This window comes from Oratosquilla oratoria, chromosome 5 (genome assembly GCF_046742065.1).
Source record: "Oratosquilla oratoria isolate Oo_2021 chromosome 5, ASM4674206v1, whole genome shotgun sequence".
NCBI lineage: Eukaryota > Metazoa > Arthropoda > Malacostraca > Stomatopoda > Squillidae > Oratosquilla > Oratosquilla oratoria.
In genome coordinates this window covers 13742310-13766820 of record NC_134781.1, presented here as the reverse complement: position 1 = coordinate 13766820, position 24511 = coordinate 13742310, and the positions used below count along the sequence as shown (strand labels likewise).

At 36.3% G+C, this 24511-nt stretch overlaps 1 non-coding gene across 1 annotated transcript; it reads right to left on the bottom strand.

Moving 5' to 3' along the window:
- Positions 1-12144: 12144 nt before the first annotated feature.
- Positions 12145-12217, bottom strand: TRNAF-GAA (transfer RNA phenylalanine (anticodon GAA)). Its single transcript has one exon. It is a non-coding gene; the product is annotated as a tRNA-Phe (tRNA).
- Positions 12218-24511: the final 12294 nt, after the last annotated feature.

Below are 24511 nucleotides of genomic sequence, written 5' to 3'. Positions count from 1 at the left end.
TAGCGTGCCACAGATATGAATAAAATCGGCTGACGGCAACCAAAATCAGAAGTTAAAGTACCACGCGGTATAGAAGGGTGGGAGTGACTTGCGAGAGTGGCTTCGCGCGCAAGAACGCCCTTATGATGACTCATTCGGGACGTATAAAGAGAAAAAAAGAGTCAACCGTACGATCCTTTGCGTAATCTGCGCCGTTCCGCTACCGTTTGATTATATACCAAAGCTACTGGTTGGTAGCTTCCTCCATCAACCTCATCCTTCACCTCTTCCGCTTTTTCCTCCTCCTCTCCTTGTATAGATGTTGGATAACACATCAGTTGTTAGTGGCATTACTCTGTTCATGCATTTATTTATCTATATATTTAATTATTTGTTTATTTACTTATTTACCCATTCATCTATTTATTTATCTATTTATCTATTTATTTATTTGTATATTCATTTGTTATTTATTTATTTATTTATCTTTTATTTATATATATTCATTTACTTATTGATTAATCAATTTATTTATTTACCTATTCCTTTATACATTTATCTATTTTTTAGATATTTGGGTGCGAATATGGCGGGGAAGGGAGGAGTGGAGATGGAGGTAGAATGTAGATTGAAAGAAACAACTAAATGGTTTGGGGGATTAAAAAGTGTAATGAGAAACAGACATTTGGGAATGGATGCTAAGAGGAGATTGTATAAAGGAGTGATTGTGCAGACAGCACTGTATGGGGCAGAAACATGGAACATGAGAGAGGAAGAGTTTGAGTGTGTTTGAGATGAGGTGCCTGAGAAGTATGATAGGAGTTACTAGGCTGGATAGAGTGAGAAACGAGGTGAGAAGGAGAACAGGGGTGGAAAGGAAGTTGGGAGATAGGGTTGATGAAAGAGTATTGGGATGGTTTAGACATATGGAAAGAATGAGTGAAGAAAGATTAGTAAAAGAGGTGTGGAAGGCAGAGGTGGAAGGAGTGAACATGAGCGGGCGACCAAAGATGAGATGGATGGATGGGGTAAAAGGGGCATTGGGAAAGAGGGGAATGTCTGTTGAGGAAGGAAGGGAGAAGACAGAATGGTTGTGTATGAATGATGCTGTGATGTATGGAAGGGAGTGGGTAGGGGATCCGGGGTGAGGGAGTATGTCTTTTTTTCTGCATGAAGGGACGGAGAAGGGGGATCGCCGATTTAATGAAGCTGTCTTGCTGTGGATGTGCTGTACCTTGCTCCACTGCTTCTGACCCAGGGCAGTGGGCGAGATGCAGGGATGACCCGTCATCCAGGAGGAGCCAAGATAAGAGGGAGGGAGGGGGTGGTGAATGGAAGTGAAATATGTGGGCATGGAATGAGTGGGAATGGGTTTTATGCATTTTTTCCTACTTCATATATGTATGTATGTATGTATGTATGCATCTATTTTTTTTTTTTAATTATTTGTTTATTCTTTCATTTATTCATCCATCTATTTATCTATTCATTCATTTATCGATTAATTTATTTATAAATTTATCTATCAATTAATTTATTAATGTATTTATCTATTCATTTATCTGTGCATCTATTTATCTATCTATTTATTTACTTAATTTTCATATATTTATTCTTTTTATTCATTTATCTATTTATTTATTATTTATTCATTTATTTATCTATCCATTTATCTATTTACTTATTTAGTTAATTATTCATTTGTCTATTTATTGATGCTACAAGGACCGTGAGGTCTTGGTGTGTTTTCAAACCTAAGAAAGTATTGCGATAAATTTATGCTTCATTTGGTTCTTTTTGGAATGTTTCCTCTGAGCGTCAGAAGGTTTGGGTGTCACAGTTACAAGTCTCCTCTTCCTCTTTCTCCCGTTCCTCCTCTCCTCCTCCTCTTCCTCCTCCTTTTCCTCTTCTTTCCCCTCCTCCTCCTTCTCCACCTCCACATCTTCCTCCTCCTCCTTTTCCTCTTCTTTCCCCTCCTCCTCCTCCTTCTCCACCTCCACCTCCTTCTCCACCTCCACCTCCTTCTCCTCCTTCCCCTCCTCCTCCTCCTCCACTTTGGAAACTTCTCGGTCGAAGATCGAACACAGAAAACGTAATCAAACACCCAAATAAACAGAACAGCCATGTGATGAACGTTATCATTATATTGCGCATTTATTATGTCCCAAACTGACTTTTGAACCACTGAACTGTACCACATTCCCATGCGGTAGGTGTGACTGTGTCTGCCTACTTTTAGGTCAAACCTAGATCCTAGTAGCCTGATGTTGTTATTCTCTTTCTTGCATCTCTTGGTTCTCTACTGGACAGAATAAAGTTACATTTTTTTCTATTTTCTTCTCTTCTTTCTTATTTTTTCTCAAGTACTTCTCTTATTAGAGACGAATTGTGACGTCACATCTAAACAAACATGGCGGAGTCAAGTCGTGACGTCACATGTAAACAAACATGGCGGAATCAGACGGTGACATCGTAGGTAAACAAACATGGAGGCAGTTATGACGTCATAGGCAAACAAACATGGTGGCAACGGCTATGACGTAATTTGTAGACAAATATTGTGGAGGCAGATTGCTTCGCTGTTTAACAGTTTCGCTTCTAAATTTGTTCTGGATGTCGCCAGGTGATATTATTCAAACGAGGAGAATCATGGACTGTTTGCTGATCACAAAAACTATCTCTGGATTGAAGTGGCAACCCCTACGGACCAGAGACACGTATATTTGTGTGACTGGAGAATAACTTCTACTCTCTCTCCTTCCTACTTTTATAAGAACATAAGAATGGAGGAGACTGCAGGAGACCATAAAGCCTACACTAGGCAGTTCCATGTCCCTTGCCACCTGTCAACTAGTTATTTCAGCGCTCACTACATGGTTACTACTTCTATTTCATTCGTCAACCACTCTGTTGGTACACAAATTATTGCCTATTTCCTTCTTGAACCTAAACTTGTCCAATTTAAACTCATTACTACGAGTCCAGGCTTGCTGTCTTAATATGATGACCTTGCCTGCATCACCCTTATTAAAGCCCTTGACCCATTTGAATACCTTTATTAGATCACCCCGCACTCTACGTCTTTCCAAAGAGTGTAAATTATGGTGCTTAAGCTTGCATTCGTACATAATCTTGATAAGTTCAGGTCATCATTCAGCAGCGAGACATGGCGGAAGCAGATTGTGACGTCATAAGTAAATGTGGCTTCGCTATTTAACCTTTTCACTTTTACATAATAATAAACAATAATGATAATAATAATAATAATAATAATAATAATAATAATAATAATAATAATAATAATAATAATAATAATAATAATAATAATAATAATAATAATAATAATGATAATAATAATAATAATGATAGTAATAATAGTAATTATAATGATAATAATAATAATAATAATAATAATAATAATAATAATAATAATAATAATAATAATAATAATAATAATAATAATAATAATAATAATAATAATAATAATAATAATAATAATAATAATAATAATAATAATAATAATAATAATAATAATAATAATAATAATAATAATAATAATAATAATAATAATAAACATAATACATGATAATAATAATAATAATAAATAATAATAATAATAATAATAATAATAATAATAATAGTAATAATAGTAGTAGTAATAATAGTAGTAGAAGTAGTAATAATAATAATAATAATAAATAATAATAATAATAATGATAATAATAATAATAATAATAATAATAATAATAATAATAATAATAATAATAATAATAATGATAGTAGTAGTAGTAGTAGTATAATAATAATAATAATAATAATAATAATAATAAATAATAATAATAATAATAATAATAATAATAATAATAATAATAATAATAATAATAATAATAATAATAATAATAATAATAATAATAATAAAAATAGTAACAATTATTATAATAATAATATTATTACCAATAATTATAATGATAATAATAATAATAATAATAATAATAAAAATAATAATAATAATAATAATAATAATAATAATAATAATAATAATAATAATAATAATAATAATAATAATAATAATAATAATGATAATAATAATGATAATGATAATAATAATACTAATGATAACAACAGTAATGATTATACTTACAATGATAATGATAATAATAATAATGGCAATAATAGTAATGATAATGATAATAATAATAATAATAATAATAATAATAATAATAATAATGATAATAATAATAATAATAATAATAATAATAACAATAATGATAATAATAATAATGATAATAATAATGATAATAATAATAGTAATGATAATAATAATAATAATAATAATAATAATAATAATAATAATAATAATAATAATAATAATAATAACAACCGTAATAATAATATTCCATTAGCATTGAATAGGCCTAACCACAGAAATTAACTGTCCCAGGCAAAAAAAAAAAAAAAAATGGCTACTCTGCCTGGTCGGTACAACACAGTATCTCTTCCTTGTGTGATCTAGGCCCTATTTACACTAACGGTCTCAACCACGGCGGTTCAGTTACAGTGTAAGTCAATGGAGGCGTTTACACACAACCGCGCAGTTTTTCCTTGGGAATGCCGTACCGCCGCGGTTTCCGCGCGGTTCAAACCGCTAGTATGATCAGGACCTTATGGGCCAATCCGATGGCTGTTACCTGTTACTTCAAAGAATTTCCAAGTTCCAACAGATCATAAGTGAACAAAGGTATCAACAATGCAATGTTTATCAATCATAACATGAACCTTATGGATTAGCATTTCTAAAGAAATCATTATGATAAAATCGTTATGGATATTATTATTATTTCCTAACTATCATACGAATCAGATTAAACACCTGCTCATCATGTGAAAAATATGTAAATAGATAATTGTCACAGATTGTCATGTGCTATTGCTGTTCGAACGCAAAGTTTCTCATGAACACGTCGAATATTTCATAGAATATTCAAAACTTCGTGAAGAAAAATAATATAATCATAATGCACAAGTTAATATGTCACTATAAAAACATAATTGTAAAAAATGAATATATATGCTCCGAATACAAGTGTGTAGATTTACGAAATCTATTTTTGTTCTTCTTTTTCATTTTAGTAAGTAATTATCTAAACAAAAGAAAACGTTAGACTCCCTTATTTTCATAGAAAACCAATCCATGACGTCACATTCCTTGCGAGAGCTTTTCTTAATACATTTTCGCATTTTTTCTTGGTATTGAGTGTCTATTGACACCCATGAATTTACTTTAATCATACATAGCATTTATAGTTTGATCAAACATATTCACTTATATAAGTTTCCAACTGAATTGAGGTTTGTTATGAAATCAACAAGTTAACAGCAGCAAACAGAAAAAAATCATTTCTACTTTCTTTCCTTAGATTTTCTTGGAAATATGTGATAACTCTAGATAACATAGCAATAACTGTATATTAGAATGGTTGTTTTATTGTCTGTTGGTTATAAATTTTTATTAGTTTGAAATAAACTTTTTCTTTGTGGTTATTTGTAGAATATGATAATATACAAATTATTAATATAGTTCATTCTAAATACAGTTATTTTATATTTGATACATATGGGTTTATAAGAAAGGACATTAATGTAGATAAAATATAAAGCTTTGCAATCGCCGTTGAAATTTTGTTTGTATTCAGGAAAGCGCAAACGCAGAGAAAGTGTTGTCTTGTCATTCATACTTTTATAAACCGATAGTGCGAGTGATTCAAGTGCAGTGAAATATTTTGTTAGTGTTTATTGCCATTTCACCGAAGATATTTCATTTACTAGTAACTTGTGAAGTACATATCAGTGAACCAGGACATCAAGTTCAAATCACAAATGTCGGAAATCTACAAAACAAATCAAGCCAGAGCATAAGAATATTTTGAAGCATTGGTCAGATATTTCCCCTCATAAGGTAAGGAGGATTTTATGACGTATTACTAGAACGTTTTATCCACCCACTATTATGAGCACAAAAGTTATTGGTGAAGTAATTATTTTATCTAGGCTATAAAACAGAAACGAGAGACGTCTTTGCCTGGAGTGGGTGGTGGGGATGGGAGTGGGAGGGTAAATTGTCAAGATCTCGACGACAAAACCGATACATTAGTAGTTAGGTGAGGAAATCACCGTTACTATGTATTTTATACTTTGATTACTGTTGCCTGTATTCATGTGTTAATTTATATTATGTTTTGTAATTTGTGGTGATAGAAAGCTAGGAAACAAAAAATTGTGGCAATGTGAATGTCTTAATTTACCGTTAGTTGGACCACTTTATATTTAGTCGTGGTAGTGTATTTTGTGAATGCACAGCTATGTTAATGCTCTTGGCTGAATTCTTTTGAACCCCTGGAAATTGCTCAGCATTAGCAACAAGGTAGTTAATGCTATATTGTTTTGAATTCAACGTTAACCGACCAAAGTCGTCTCGCTTTTATTCAACTTAAAATTGGCGGGAAACCATGTATGTTCATGAAAGAAATAAAGTGGACGCCTAATAAAACGACTCATGGGAATTGATTGTTGCAGATAGATGTTGCATATGTATTCGTTTATCATATTAATGTATCACACAAGTACACCCAATTGAATGCAAGATTAGATATATAGCACACTCAGACATCTACAACAGACTGCCTCAAAATACAATGTCATTAAAACGCACACATACGCACAAACACACAGCTCGTGGCGCAGTGGTTAGTTTCCACCTGCCACTACGGCGGTCCGGATTCGAATCCCGCAAGGGTTGAAATAATTTCAACATCGCTGCGCTGCGGGTTAGTACTCCAACTCTCGTGCGTGGGGAGTTGTGTGTGTGTAAGGTCGCAGTATTACCCATAGATCGGTCATACGAGCTCTGAGCTCTCATCCGGGAGGTTAGAAACTGTCGATCACAAGTCCGACACGTGATCCAAGACTTTGGTGGTGAATGGTGAATCACCTGAGTCACAAAAGGAATGCTAGACTTACTCCCAAATCCATAGGGCAACAAACATCAAACCAACTGATAAAATACTCTTAAGGTACCACTGCGCTCAATATATTGGTTCGTAGGCCTAATGAAACTTAACGCTAGTCCTGACCACAGACACTCAAACTTTTGACGCAACAACCAATCACAGAACACCTCAGTCTACACTACTCTTGCCCTACCCAGGCATGAATCACAAAATATAATTTCTGGGTGATTTATGAGACATTCCGCCGGCCGTTGGCGGTTACCTGGGGTCATGGGTCTCCTGCAAGAGACCTGGGGCAGAGGATGGATTTATGTCATTTGAACGGTTTTTATTAGAGTTGCCGGAAAGTAATATTATTACCATTTATTTGTTTGTTCTATTTTTATTACGTGTAGTGCAGTGTGTTGCATTTTTTTTTTTTTTTTTTTTTTTTTTTTTTTTTTTGTAAATTATAATACATGAACGTAATGTGAGATTTTCTTGGCAGATCTACTAACGAACGCAGCCGCTAGGATAGTCCGTCCAGTCCAACCATTGTCAGATAGACGATGGCTTTCACGTTGTGGACCGGGTGTTTTCTAACTCCAGGTGACGTTAATAAGCGCTGTTACAAAGACAATAGGGCTTCCTTGGACTTTTTTTTAGAGAACACAGGGTTCTGCCGTCGTCTGTTAATTGCCCGAGTTACAATAATAATCAGCCGTCAGCATCCGTGACGACGACCCGGATGATCTTTAGATTTTGAGGTACCGATTTATTGAATATAGGTTAGGTTACGTAGGTTAGTTAGGTAGGTTAGGTTAGAATAGACGCATTTATCATCCTTTCATTTCTTCGACCTCGGCATCTGTCAAAACAAACATGGCGTACCATTCGACCACCGCGGCTTCGCTCGTTAATAAATATGAGCGACTTCTTGCTATTGATTTCCGAAAAAAAAAAATCATATTACGTTGATGTATTATAATTTACAAAATTAATAATTAAGTTTCTTTTGCTATATCGCGTAGGTGTGCACTTCTAAAAAATCCCCTATTCCGTTGCTGTTTCCTTCCCCTTCCTTCTGTTCCCTCTTCTCCCCACTCATCTTATGGACTTTAAGTGACACCCCTACGGCCCAGAGACACGCAAGAAAGAATGCACATCACCTTTACCTCATTTCTGTTACCCTGGTCAGATCTCTCTTTCATCACCAATCCACCAATGATCACCACCGTTCACTATCCTCCGCCACCTACCCATCACTCATCACTACCCATCATTGCCCCATCACCACCCATCATTCTACTACCCACCATTTCCACCAGCCGCCACCACCACTCATCACCACCAACCTCAACAACTCACCACCACCAGCCATCACACACACCATTACCCACAGCTACCTATACCACCATTTACACCACTACTTAACCTGCACCAACATCATCACCACCACTCACTCACCACCACTCATTCACCCAATATCACTCGCCCACTCACCACACACACACACACACACACACACACACCATACACACACACACACAGTGGTTAGAGTTCCCGGCCGCCACTACGGTGGTCCGGGTTCGAATCCCGCCCAGGACTGAAATAATTTCAATATCGCTGCGCTGCGTGTCGTTACTCCAACTCTCGTGGGCGGGGAGTTGTGTGTGCGTGTGAGGTCACAGCATTACCCATAGATCGGTCACATACGAGTTCACATTTCCGGAAAGGAAACAGCGGTCGATTACGAGTCCAACACGTGGTCCAAGACCAGGGTCAATCACACACAACACTATACGCACACATCACCATCACCACACACACCACCATAACACACACACATACACACACACCATCACCACACACACCCTCAACAACACACCACACCACCACAACAACAACACGCCATCATAACACACCACCACAGCAACACACCAAAACAACAACACACCACCACAACACACCACCACCACAACAAATCACCATAACTCATCACCACAGCAACACACCATACCAACACATCACCACAACAACAACACACCACCACAACACACCACCACAACACATCACCACAGCAACACACCATACCAACACACCACCACAACAACACATCACCACAACAACACGCCACCACAACAACACGCCACCACAACAACACATCACTACAGCAACACACCACACCACCACCACAAGACATCACAACAACACACCACAACACCAACACCACAACACATCACCGCCACAACAACACAGCGACATGCCACACCACAACAACACACCACCACCACAGCAACACACCACCACCACAGCAACACATCACCACCACAACAACACATCACAACACACCACCAAAACAACACATCACAACACACCACCACAACAACACAGCGACATGCCACACCACAACACACCACCACCACAACAACACACCACAACAACAACATACCACCACCACAGCAACACATCACCTCCACAACACACCACCACAACACACCATCACAATAACACATCACCATAGCAACACACCACACTACCACCACAACAGCACGTCTTAACAACACACCACCACCACAACAGCACATCTTAACAACACACCACCACAACAACAACACACCACCACAACAACACACCACCACCACAACAACACACCACCACAACAACACACACCACCACAACAATACGCCGCCACCACAACAAAACACCAACACACCACCTCAACATCACAACAATACATTACTACCACCACAACAACACACTACCACCACCATAACACAATACTACCACCATAATACAATACTACCACCATAACACAATACCACAATAACACAATATATCCACTACCACAACACGCTGCAACCACCGCAACACACTACTACCGCCACCACCACAACACACCACCACAACAACACGCCACCACCACAGCAGCATACCACCACAACAATACACCACCAACACACCACCTCAACATCACCACCACAACAATACACTACTACCACCACAACAACACACTACCACCACAACACACTACCACCATACCACACTACTACCACCATAACACACTACTACCACCATAACACACTACCACTACCATAACACGCTACCACCACAACACAATACTACCACCACAACACACTACTACCGCCACCACCACAACACACTACCACCACCACCACAACAGTACTACCACCACCACAACACAGTACTACCACCACCACAACACACTACTACCACCACCACAACACACTACTACCACCACCACAACACACTACTACCACCACCACAACAACACATTACTACCACCACCACCACAACACACTACTACCACCACAACACACTACTACCACCACAACACACTACTACCACCACAACACACTACTACCTCCACCACCACAACACACTACTACCACCACCACCACAACACACTATTACCACCACCACCACAAAACACTACTACCACCACCACAACACACTACTACCACCACCACAACACACTAATACCACCATCACAACACACTACCACCACCACAACACACTACTACCACCACCACAAAACACTGCTACCACCACCACAACACACTACTACCACCACCACAACCCACTACTACCACCACCATAACGCACTACTACCACCACCACAACACACGACTACCACTACCACCACAACACACTATTACCACCACCACAGCTCACTACCACCACCACAACACATTACTACCACTACCACAATACACTACTATAACCACAACACACTACTATAACCACCACACACACTAGTACAACTACCACAACAACACACCACTACCAAAACCACAACACACTACTACCATCACAACAACACACTACTACAACCACCACCACAAAACACTACTACAACCACCACCACAACAACACACTACTACAACCACCACCACAAAACACTACTACAACCACCACCACCACAAAACACTACTACAACCACCACACACTACAACCACCACACACTACAACACACTACTACAACCACCACAACACTACCACCACAACACTACCACCACAACAACAAACTACCACAACAACACAACACTACAACAACAAACTACTACAACAACACAACACTACAACAACACACTACTACTACAACACACTACTACTACAGCACACTATTACAACAACACACTACTACCACAACAACATATTACTACAACAACATATTACTACAACAACATACTACTACAACAACATACTACTACAACAACATACTACTACAACAACATACTACTACAACAACCACACACCACTACTACAACACACTACTACAACAACCACACACTACTACAACAACACACTACTACAACAACACACTACTACTACAACACACTACTACAACAACATATTACTACAACAACATACTACTACAACAACCACACACCACTGCAACAACAACACTACAACAGCAACACTACTACAACAACAACACACTACAACAACAACACAATACTACAACACACTACTACTACAACAACACGCTATTACAACAACACACTATTACAACAACAGTATACTATTACAACAACAGCACACTATTTCAACAACAGCACACTATTACAACAGCACACTATTACAACAACAACGCACTACTACAACAACACACTACTACAACAACACACTTTTACAACAACAACACACTTTTACAACAACAACACACTATTACAACAACAACACACTATTACAACAACAACACACTATTACAACAACAACACACTATTACAACAACAACACACTATTACAACAACAACAACACACTATTACAACAACAACAACACACTATTACAACAACAACAACACACTATTACAACAACACACTATTACAACAAGAACACACTATTACAACAAGAACACACTATTACAACAACAACAACACACTATTACAACAACAACACACTATTACAACAACACCACACTATTACAACAACACACAAAAAAAACACTACTACAGAACTTACAACACACCACCAAATCAATACACCACGGCAACACGCCACACCACACCACCTCGTCCTCCACACAAGACACCAGCCAATACAGTATTCGTTGAAAATGATTACTATGATTGTAGAGGAAATGACCATAACCCCTTCCCTGAATGGTGCCTACTCTGCTTGCGTACGAAGTAGAAAATAAAATTAAAATTATCTGCCCAGACCCGGGATCGAACCGGGGACCTTTAGATCTTCAGTCTAACGCTCTCCCAACTGAGCTATCTAGGCTTGAAAGTGTGGGGCAAATTTTACACAATTATTCTTCCAATTTTATGCAAACTTTATTATAGTTCGATGATTTGGGCTTCGTATGTATCTCAGAGCCTTAGGACAGTGTAAGCATTGTATTGATTTTAGGATTGAAAAGCCAACAAATCATGCGGACAGAAAATTATGAATAATTCGTTTATTTATGTTGCCAACCCTTGTTACCTTGTACATAACGGTGTATTCTTAGGTAATTAATATTCTTATTAATTAAGCGTGAATCTTGAAGCCTTCTACCAGCGGCTTCTATTCATTCCATTGTCCGTATGCATGAGTCGGCTGGGGCTAGGGCTCGGCGAAATCCTCGCTTTCAGCTCTAGACGGTGAAGAAAAAGCAGCCAAGAAATGTGTCTAATCCAGAATTTTAGCATTCGTTTTACGAAGTGTATTGTGATGGGCACTGTTGGTCTGGGTTTTGGAGAAAGTTCGGGGATAGAGACTGAATGGAATGCGAGAAATCGGAGAAGTGCTCAGTACCTCCCTTCCCCCTCCCCGCGCTGAGTCGTGGAGGGTGAGAGGGGGAGGAGGCACAGCGGCATTGGGCGCGAATTTCAAAAGACGTTTGAATTCGATGTTAGTCGTTAGGTGGATTTTATGCAAAGACGTTGATGAATATTTATTTTACGGAAATGTCAAGGATAACAGAAGTAGTGTGAGATATGTTTCCGTTAGAAAGAATAACGTATTTATTGCCGTCATGGCTATTGCCGTACGACCTAACGATGACGTCATCAAAGGAAGTAAACTTATCCCTCGCTTTTACCGACACTAAGTCTGTAGTGGTTAATTACAATTACATTACGAAAGAAAATACTAGTACAATGGTGTACTTTTAATCAAGCACACCATCGAATCTGACAGTGTAACCTTTACAGAATAAATATACACTGTAAAAAATAAAATCTGACTTATCATGGATGGTGTAAAGATGCCGTGATCGAATGGTTTGGAATGAGTCGTCTGCAACAGACTTTGTCCGTTGTTTACAAAGGAAGAGGATGCCGACAAGAGACCTTTTGGTCCAAAACTAGGTCGCATGCGAAAAAGTATATATTTCCATTTTTGGAAAAATATGACTATTTTATATATTTCTAATTGTGAAAAATAATACTATTTGATATACTTTACATATATAGAATATATAAAATAGCTTGGCATCACCTAGGGAAAGTGATGTACAGTCACGATCAAAAGTTATGACCTACGGTACAGTTCTCATAATATTATTGTTATTTTTTTATGGATCATTTGATATATATTATTTAGCATACCGTTAGGCAATATTTTTGATTAGTTCCAAAGAATAGTCGTTTCCGATATCCATTAAATGGGATTGCTATAGTAAAGGCTCGCTTGTCACTTAGCAAAGTAAGAGTTATTTATTTGTTTATTTTCATGTAAACATTCCTACAGAAGATTTTGTAAACTATTTTCTGAATTGTGTAAGCGCCGACAGTATCTTGAAGCTAGTTATGATCATTCGCTGAAAGACGAGGTATGTAACAATGACAAGGGCCAGTTTTAACCCGTGAGGCTACTTTTGCCCCTTCTTAAGGTGTGTATGTATATATATATATATATATATATATATATATATATATATATATATATATATATATATATATATATATATATATATGTGTGTGTGTGTGTGTGTGTGTGGTCCGACTTTGGGACTCCCTGTAGTCAGGCTTAGGTAGTCCAACACCCTCACATCCGGTTACAGGGAAGTACAGTGCTGCAAGGGGAGGCAACCCCAGGTTAAGAAAAGTGCCGTAGAGCCAGAATGCACGGACACCGGGATATGACCCACTATTTAGATGTATGTATGTGTATATATGTATATATATATAATATATATATATATATATATATATATAGAATGTGTGTGTGTAGATACCGTGACAGTGGGGAAAACCATTGACTAGTTAAGATCAACCCAATATATGAAATAGTGACCGAATAGCTCTAATGCAGTCAACTTAGGGATACCCTCACGGACCGGAGTCACACAGCATTCTTTTATGACATAAGATTAATCCCCACTTTTAGGAAAGGTATATAGATCACTTTCAACTTCTACTCTCCCTCCGTTTTGCTACTCTCCATATATCTCCGTTTCCATTTCTGTTGACCCATTTCTTCGTTGCTATAGTGTCTTCAAAGATAGAAGCGCTGGGAAATGGAGTGTGTTTGGAATGTACTGTATAAGTGTGACAGGAGGACACCTCGACTTTTGTACTTGTTTCTATAAGCGCTGGTGAAGTGTCGATAACAGAATACAATAGCCTGGAGTCAAAGGTCCCTCATACAATCAATATTCATTGGTTTTTTTTTTTTTTTTTTTTTTTTTTTTTTTTTTAACTTACTAAAAGAGGTGTGGAAGGAGTGAACGTGAGGGTAAAAGGGGCATTGGGAAATAGGGGAGGGCTGTTGAGGAAGGACGGGAGAAGGCAGAAGATGGGGTGAATGGAGAATGGTTGTGTATGTATGTTGTGATGTATGAAAGGGAGTGGGTGGTGGGTGGGGACTGAAGGAGTGGGTGGGAATGATATTTTAACACAGCCCGAAGGGATTTCTCCCCGTCTTCTTTTCTGCGTGAGGGGACGGAAAGAAGGGTCGCCGATTAACTGAAGTAGCCTTGATGTGGATATGTTGTGTCTTGCGACACTGCTTCTGACCCAGGGGAGTGGTCGAGATGCAGCGATGACCCTTCATCCAGGAGGTGCCAAGATAAGAGGGATGGAGGGAGGTGAATGGGTGGGAGTGGATTTTATGCCTTCTCTCCCTCCCTCGTAAGGGGAAAAAAACTTTTGGTATATGTTTGTAGCAAGGACTACTATTATACTATTAATAGTAGTCCTTGGTTTATATGCATTTCCGCAGCAGAAGTATTAAAATATTTCTAGGGATGTTGACCAAGTGATTGAGAAACAGTACGCAAGAGATAACAATATATATGTATATATATATATATATATATATATATATATATATATATATATATATATATATATATATATATATATATATATATATTTATATATATACAATACAAATATTATTGACAGTACTGTCTTGGCAATTTAGTTGTGGATAAGGGTACATATTGATAGTAATCAAAATTAGTTAATCATTAATTTGACCAGGGTCAGGATTTTGGCTTCATTATTGTCATAGTCCAAATCATTTTGTGTGCAGTTTTACACTTCTCTCGGGCCCAGCCGTGGAGGTGCTGTGTCTTGCTGCATTACTTCTGACCCAGCAGGCAGTGGGCGGGAGACAGGGATGGATAAAGGGTGTCTGCCTACACTATTGGGGGTAGAAACTTAATGGTATATATCATAGATTATTATTATTATTATTTTTTATTCATTTTATTTTATTTATATATGCCGTATTGGAATATGACTTCCATATATTTTAAAAATGAAGGATGATAATGTTAAAATTTATAAGAAATGTAATGTTTAGTTTGAAGAGGAAATTATACGTCTTATGTCTTTTATTAGAAGGTGGAATGAGAAAGTGCATTCCATTTAAAGAAAGTGTATTTTGAGAGCAAATACTATAAGCATTAGTACTTGTGAGGCAAAAACGATATATACACTGTATAATATCTTTGTTACCTAATTTCTGTGTAAATCCAGACGTAAAGATGGGAAACCCCAGAGTAGGCTACCCATGTAAAGATAAGCTACCACACATGCTTATATTAGCTTGTAAAGAGGAACAACCCCAGAAATAAGCTTTTAGGTGTAAATCACCCCAACAGTGACGACCATTTAATTAAGGTTAGGTTAGCTTAAGCTTGTTAAAGTCGGCCACCCCAGAAATTAACTCGTAAAGATAAACAACTGTCCTAAAAACGTATTGAAACGTCCTTATAGTCACGAAGCTTTTGGTACCTGAGCTGCAACACTGGAGCGACCATAGGGCGTTGGCTGGAGGAACATTTGATGGGAACGTTCGAGTGAATGAGGATGTGGAAGAGGTGAGGAAGGAACCTTATGTCGGTTTCACGTTATTATGTCCAAGCTCGATTACCTTAATAAAATCACCTGGCGATAGACAGAACTTGGTGTGGCGACCCCTCCCCCCTCCCTGTTAAAACGCTTATAACCCTTCGAGCAGAGCAGGCCCCGTTCCTCGGTGTCCAGATTGACAAATGTATGGTCAGGACACTGAGGAACGCACCGAGGAACGCGCCCAGCTATGCCTTCGAGTCTAATGACTCATAATAAGGGAGACTTTCTTGGCGCCAACAAGACTCAACGGCGTCGCCGCGCCGGACAGTGTAACACTTCATGGGCCTCATCTTTGTCGCCAAGTTGGGTATGACGACACCCAAGAGTGGAGTGCAAAATGGCCGGCGCCAGTTTCTGCCTCAACCTTGTGGCGTCCTTTATCGATTTTGTTCTGGTGAACGACAGGTGAAGGGTATTCACCGTGTCAGGAACGAAAAGAAGGGTGTTGTCCCTTCATCTATACCCGTAGTCGGCAAACCTTACAGCTAAAAGAAATTTTATTTAAACGTTTAATATGTGCTGTCGGAGCTGCAATACAAAATAAATAAATGAATAACAACAATGATAATAAGTTCAGATTAGGAAAGACATTTCTACAAATAATAATAATTGATGGCTACAGATTTTTTCGAAGTTGAATATTTATTGTGTGTGTGTATATATATATATATATATATATAATTTTTTTTTTTCTGGAATGTTTTACAAATTTACACTACATGACGTCTTCGTTTTGATGGAATAATTATTTTGTAAGAAGCTTCTAGAGCCACACAAGTGTCATGGAAGAGCGGATAGAAGTGATGTTTGCAAACTGCAGTCGAGTAGCTTGTATTGCCATGTTGCTGTGAGTGGATTGTAGAATAAACTACATATTTAATCGGAAAACTGCTGCATTGGTCTATTATTTATTTTCAGTCTAGTTTTCCGGTTCGACTATATTGCAGCGCGGGGGTGGGGTTGCCAGCAGCTGAATAAAATCGCCTGGCGGCAGCTAGATGAAAGGCTAAAATAAAAATCCGCGAATGGGTTTATTATTATCATTATAATTTTCATTATTTTCTATGATTCTTGATAGCTTTATGCAGTTAAAGGGTGATTAGTGCTATGCCATACTGCACTACTATGCACCTCTGCTACAACTGTTTAGCACCTAGGTGGTTAGAGGTGTGTGGCAAGAGACGAGCTGGAACAGTCTGAGACCTTTGCCAAAATATTCTGACCTTTTAGTCAAAAATAGTCTGAACCCGAAGTTGAAACAGTCTGGACATCATAGTTGAGAGTCTGAACACAAACTCTGAATCTCTTAGTTCGGGGCCCATCTTGAGCTAACATCCTGGTGTTAACCAAAATAAAACGTGTAAAGCATACCAGAAAGGGGGTTGAAGAGGGTTGTATTATCCCCACCCCTAACCCCAGTCTCGTCATGTTCCTCCCAAATGGTGCCCGGTTTTGTGCACAGGTACAGCGGCCAGCAATTGTATAGTGGTGACTGCTGCCTCCCTTGGAAGAAAATAAACGAAATGTTTCAGGTGTCTTCGTTCCCTTACATTGTCCAAAGGGATGTTGCGGTCATCTTCGTCCTGTGTTTCGTATTCTTTAACTCATTATAACAGAAATTTGTTTTTAATCAGCTCTGATCCAGTTATGAGATTAGTGTTTCTGTTATGAAGTAATGTTTCAAATGTTTATTGTTAAGTTATAATGATGATGATTTCAAGGACAAATGCGTTATATTTTCCTGTGTATCCTGACAATGACTTGATAGACGAAAAGGGAAGTTCTTGGGTTTTCGATTGTTTTATTATATTAATTATTTTTTGACTAGTTTGTTATTATTATTTTGTTTATTTATTCATTCAGTGAAGGTGACGAATTCATGAAGGAACTGTGAAATTGGACGTGAGAGATAAGGAGGTATAACATTGAATTTATAATACAGGAGAGAAGAGATTAGTGAAAAGAAGTATTTGCTTCAACATGGCAAAAGAAAACTTGGACCGGGAGTGAATCGTAAATTCCTGACGTTTCGTCTACTGACTTCTTCAAAGTGGACGAAACGTCAGCAATAAACGCATCCCTCCCAGTCCATGTTCCCTTTTGCCGTGTTTAAGCAACTAGTTCATATGGATATTATTTTTCAAAGGAAGTATTTCCTAATACTTTGTGAGCAATAACCAGCGCTTCTATCCGTGGGAGACAAACGACATTTCACCGAAGAAGCTGAGACGTAGGGGTGGTGGTAAAAGAAGAATTTAAGGAGGACCGTCTCATATAAAAGAATGCTAGGTGACTCTGGTCCGTAGAGATATCACTAAATTCCCTAAAATGTGAATTATATGAATTGTATAAAACATGCAGTCGATACTCAGTAAGGAAATGGAGAAAGGAAGGTGGATATTCATGTTTTGAATGAGAAAATGAAGGAAAAGTTGAAAATGGGCCAAAGAGGTGAAGTGGATGATGGTTCAACAGAGGAAGAGATTGTTGTGCTGACTGGGGTGATTGTGGTCAGGTATGAGAGGACATGGGAGCGTGAACGAGGCTGGAAGTAAATAAAAGAGGGAAATTATTATTTTATTAGTAATAGTCACCGCTTCTGCCCTTGTACTGAAGATGTCATGGGTGGCAAAGAATTTGAGCGGGTAGTGGTATTAACCGAAAGCCAGAAAAAAAAACATTAAATTGAAGAAAAATGGAGATTATGGAAGAAGGGCAGGAATGTAAGAATGTGGGAGACTACACATGCACACACACACACACACACACACACACACACATTATATATATATATATATATATATATTTATAAATTGTGTATACGCGCAGTGTACATACACTATTCATGTATGAAGTTAATAGCCAAATATGCCTGGACTAGCAGAATAAATGAATAAGAAGTCTTTATGGTTTATGATTATGGTGTACATGACTGAATGGAAGGTCATTACAATCAAATTACAAGGAAGTATATTACAAGAAGATAAATTATTAAGATGTTTGGGGGAAGATAGGGCGGCAGTGGTTAAAGGAATAATACAGAAGATGGAGTCACTTGTGCCTTGTCAGTGTTAAATATATATATAATATAATATATATATATATATATATATACATATATATATATATGAAGTATATTAAAAGAGAGAGAATGGGTGTGGGTGGGTTATGGGAACATTATATAGAGAAAGCTCACACTAAATGAGAAGAGACCATGAGAAGATTTCGCCAAGGACATTAGATAGATAGATAGATAGACTTTATTTGGCAATAAATCAATGTACATGAAGTGCAAACAATGACAAGAACACACAGTACGGCGGAGAGTAGTTAGAGTGGGTTCAGTGTTGTTTTTATTGTGAGTGTTGTGGAACAGTAGGAGATGAACTGGTCAAGATGTGTGTGGAGAGAGGGAAACTGGTGAGACCTAATCTGGACTTTGAAATAATATAAAAGGGAGTTGGTATGTATACACACACACACACACACACACACACACACACACACACACACACATATATATATATATATATAATATATATATATAGTTTGTGTTTGTGCGAGTCTATAAGTATATTATGTCAATATTATCATATAATACCATGCTCTGTTTCTACCATTGTTTCGTTTATTATAATTATAATAAATATAATAATAATAAATTTATTTGGCAAAGAATCAATATATATGAAGTGCAGATAATGACAAGAAGACATAGTTCGAAATAATAATTGCAAATTGCTATTAATATTTATTTCAGATATTGAATGATAATCTTGTTAAAAATCAAATAGAAATAAAATAGTCATTATCGGTATTATTAGATATGGTAGTAAAATGAAAAATCATCAAATGAATAAATTTGCTAGACATTTTCTTGACTGATACTTTTTATACAGAATTTATTAAGGATTACAAAGGTGGAGCATGCCGACAGGAGACCTTTTGGTCCATAACTAGGCCGGATGCGAAAAATTTATGATAATGATAAATAAAAGATATATAAATAATAAGATTATAATCATGGTAAATGAAATGAAAATAATGTAAATAATAATAAAGAATAAATAAATGTATAGGTATAGTTAGATAATAAACAAACAGGTAAATAGTAAATGATAATAAATTGACAGCTAACTAATAATATGTTAATATAATCAAGGTACTGATCTGCATTATCCATATTATAAGTGAAATGTGAACATTTCTGTAACAATTGAACACGTTTTACACTGAAATGTTATTCAGCGCAAGAAGTGTGCTGAAATGAATTGTTTTACACAAGAATGAAGGAGACTGCAAGAGACCATAAGGCCTACACTAGGCAGTTCCATGGTTTTGCTCTGATATACTGTTCTTATTATATCTGCTTGAATTTTTGTGTTTGATAATTTCTTTAAGTAAAAGCATTTAGTTATCATTTGTAAATCTTCTATGAGCACTATATTATATATTTGATTTGTTAATAAGCTTACGAGAAGCTAAGATACAAATATTTACATAAAAAAATTCACTATATGTTTTAGTAAATTAGATAATATACTAGTGTTAAAAGGTACAATTTGTATTATAGACGATTTTTTGTGGCATTCTGTGGTATTTATTCTTAATGGAAATATAATTATCACAATACTGTAATTGAGAATATAAATCCTTTATTTAGAGGAATTGTCAATATCATCGCGCAAGTAGGTTTATAATTTTTTCCTGTATGTTTGTAATAATGGAAAATGAATAATGAAAACCATGGAAATAAGCTTACATTTTTTTTTTCTTCTTTTCTTTTTTTAATCCTCTGCAATTGTTATTGATATTTCGAACAATGTGTTCTTTTCATTATTTGCACTTCATGTATATTGATTCAATGCCAAATAAAAGTATTATTATTATTATTACATAGGCTGGTCTCGACAATCCTACTACGCATGCTTGCATTCATATGCTCAAACATTCGTATCATCCTGAAATTTACTATTTAATTCGTGTTTTAGAGGTTCATTATTAATTAGAGTACAGTAGTTAAATATATACAACACATTCTTATTAATATAATGGGTATAATTTTTATATCGTTGATATTCTGGAATTGCTCCACTGGCAGTGCCTTGGCCTGTTCACAGGGCAGTTATCAATGGTCTATGAGATATTAATTGAAGAAAATGCTCGTAAAGTGATAGTTTAACTATCAATCAAGACCATAGTAAATATTTGAAGCATGTTTCGAGTTTTGACTGTCAATTTATTATATATAATTGTTCAAACGGAATAAATCGTTATATATATATTTTTTCTTGTAGGGAAAAGATACATGGTTGGTGTTCAGAATATGAAAGACATTGAGAAATGGAAAAGAAGAAACAATCGATTAAACTAGGTGCAGCATCTATATGATATATAAACCCAATGACAAATATGTAGTCTGTGACCTTTGATATAAAAGAAAACGTATATAACAGAGAAAACGGTCATTTTGAAGTTAGTACGAGTAACGCCCGGTAGATGTCCTTCTTTTAGCGCGGGCAGGGCCATCTCATCGCGCGTTTCTGATTTTCCCCAATAGATGGCGGTAGTTTTCCCATCATGGGGGCAAGACAACGTACCAACTGTGATGAAGGCTCGACCAGCTACCAAATGTTGCCACTCGTTTTAATAGAAACCGAGAAAATATTAATATATGTTTAAGTTTTACATGCCCCGGTTGGCTTAGTACGATAATACATTTTAGAGTTACAATGCCCGTGGGAGAATTGACCCGAGACAGAACGAGTCTTGTATTTAATGAACTCATTTCAGGAGTCAAACAAATTCGTATTATTTCCCATCAACACGAGTAGTTTCTCATGTCAATTTTTTATTCCATCATATTTTTTTCTCTCTCTCTCTCTCATTTTTCTTTTCTTTTTTTTTACTCGTCAGATGGCATCATTATCAAAACTGAGACGTGTTTTCTCGTTCACGCTGCTATTACGTGTGCTGTACTTTTTTTTTTCTTTCTTTTCCTTTTCAATTTGTGTTAATGACTAAACATCCCTGGTAATGAAGATACTTCCTGTTTTAATTACGATGATCAATGTAACTAAAACTACTGCTGATATCTTCGAGGTGGTGGCGGTGGGGAGGGAGGTGGGGTCGCACCACCTCCCCCGCCCATCGGCCTCGACCTCCTCCTCCTCCTCCTCCATTCCACCGGAGTAGCATTGTTTGGGCAGAGTGACTCCTGTGGAGGCGACTAGTTACAACAAATGCGCTCGTTATCGTATGTAGTCATATTTGCATATATATATATATATATATATATATATATATATATATATATATATATATATATATATATATATATATATATATATATGTATATATATATATTAATGGTCAAGATGTTTTTTCTTACGCATACTTCGTTAAAAGTAATGTCTAGTTGCACGCCTATTATTTTCTTACCATTGATAGGAGGTTTATGAATAAATTGTAGGCAGTAAATTTTGCTAGGTCGCTATTTTGGGTACAAGACCCTTCCTCAGTAGCTTTGGATATTCTTGATGGTCAGGGTTTTTATGTATATATGCAGGTGTATATATGTATATATATATATATGTATAATATATGTGTGTGTGTGTACATATATATATATATATGTATATATATGTGTGTGTGTGTGTGTACTTATGTATACAGACATATATACATATGTATATATATTTATATACACATATATTCATACACATGCACTACATGAATGAATATATGAATAAACCTATATATGCATGTATGAATACATGTATGGTCAAGATGTTTTTTCTTACGCATACTTCGTTAAAAGTAATGTCTAATTGCACGACTATTATTTTCTTACCATTGATAGGAGGTTTATGAATAAATTGTAGGCAGTAAATTTTGCTAGGTCGCTATTTTGGGTATAAGACCCTTCCTCAGTAGCTTTGGATATTCTTGATGGTCAGGGTTTTTATGTATATATATATATATGTGTGTGTGTGTGTACATATAACATATATATTTGTGTGTACTTATGTATACAGACATATATACATATGTATATATATACACATACATACATATATTCATACACATGCACTACATAAATGAATATATGAATAAACCTATATATGCATAGGTACTATATACATATTTCATATATGCATTCATATTGTGCATATGTATGAATACATGTATATATACATGTACATGTGTATATACATATATACTGATATTTGTATATAACTATATATTCTTAATGTATATACATCCATGTGTATATTATATATATACATATACAGATGACTGAATAAAGTAGGCAAGGCTCTGCGCTGCTGTTATAATCGGGAGAGAATTGTGTTGTCCCAAAAGTCCTGGAAGCTCAAAAGAGAGCTAAGTTGGCTGCTGTTTCATCCGCAACTACTCAGCGCCTCCCGGTGTCCCACCGACGGGTGTGTGAGGATCGAACAATATTCCCGGGGAGAGCAGACTTGCATGTACATGTGTGTGTATGTATATGTATATATATATATATATATATATATATATATATATATATATATATATATATCCATACTTGTGTGTGTGACTATTATGTATATGCAGAATCATTTATCTGATAGATAGATATATATATATATATATATATATATATATATATGTATGTATATATACTCAAGTATGTATATATGTGGGTGGATGTATACGCATCGCTCTAGTCATAGTTAATATATTATTACAAATAGAAATTGAAGATTAGAGATATCAACTCTTCCGATTTTGTGTAATTATGTTGTTTAATAGTCCAGTAACGAAGAGTTATAATAGTAATTTGGATGCATGGTGTTGTAGTAACGGAAATGAAAACCATTATATTTAGATAACAATGATGACATTACTTTGAAATTATAATGATAATGATTAAAATGGGTATGATAATTGTAATAGATCAGTAGTGATATAGTATTTGTGTTTATAGTCAGAGTTTAATATTTAAACTGTGAGAATAAAAATACCAGAATTTGTAACAATATTATAAGCGTTATTATAACTGCTTTTACTTATTTCTTCCTATCTCCATTTCTGCATGATGGAACGGAAAGGGGTGGGGTCGCCGATTTAATGAAGCGGCCTTGCTGTGGACATGCTGTGTCTTGCTACACTGCTTCTGACCTAGGGCAGTGGGCGAGGTACAGGGATGACCCGTCATCCAGGAGGAGTCAAGGGAGGAGGG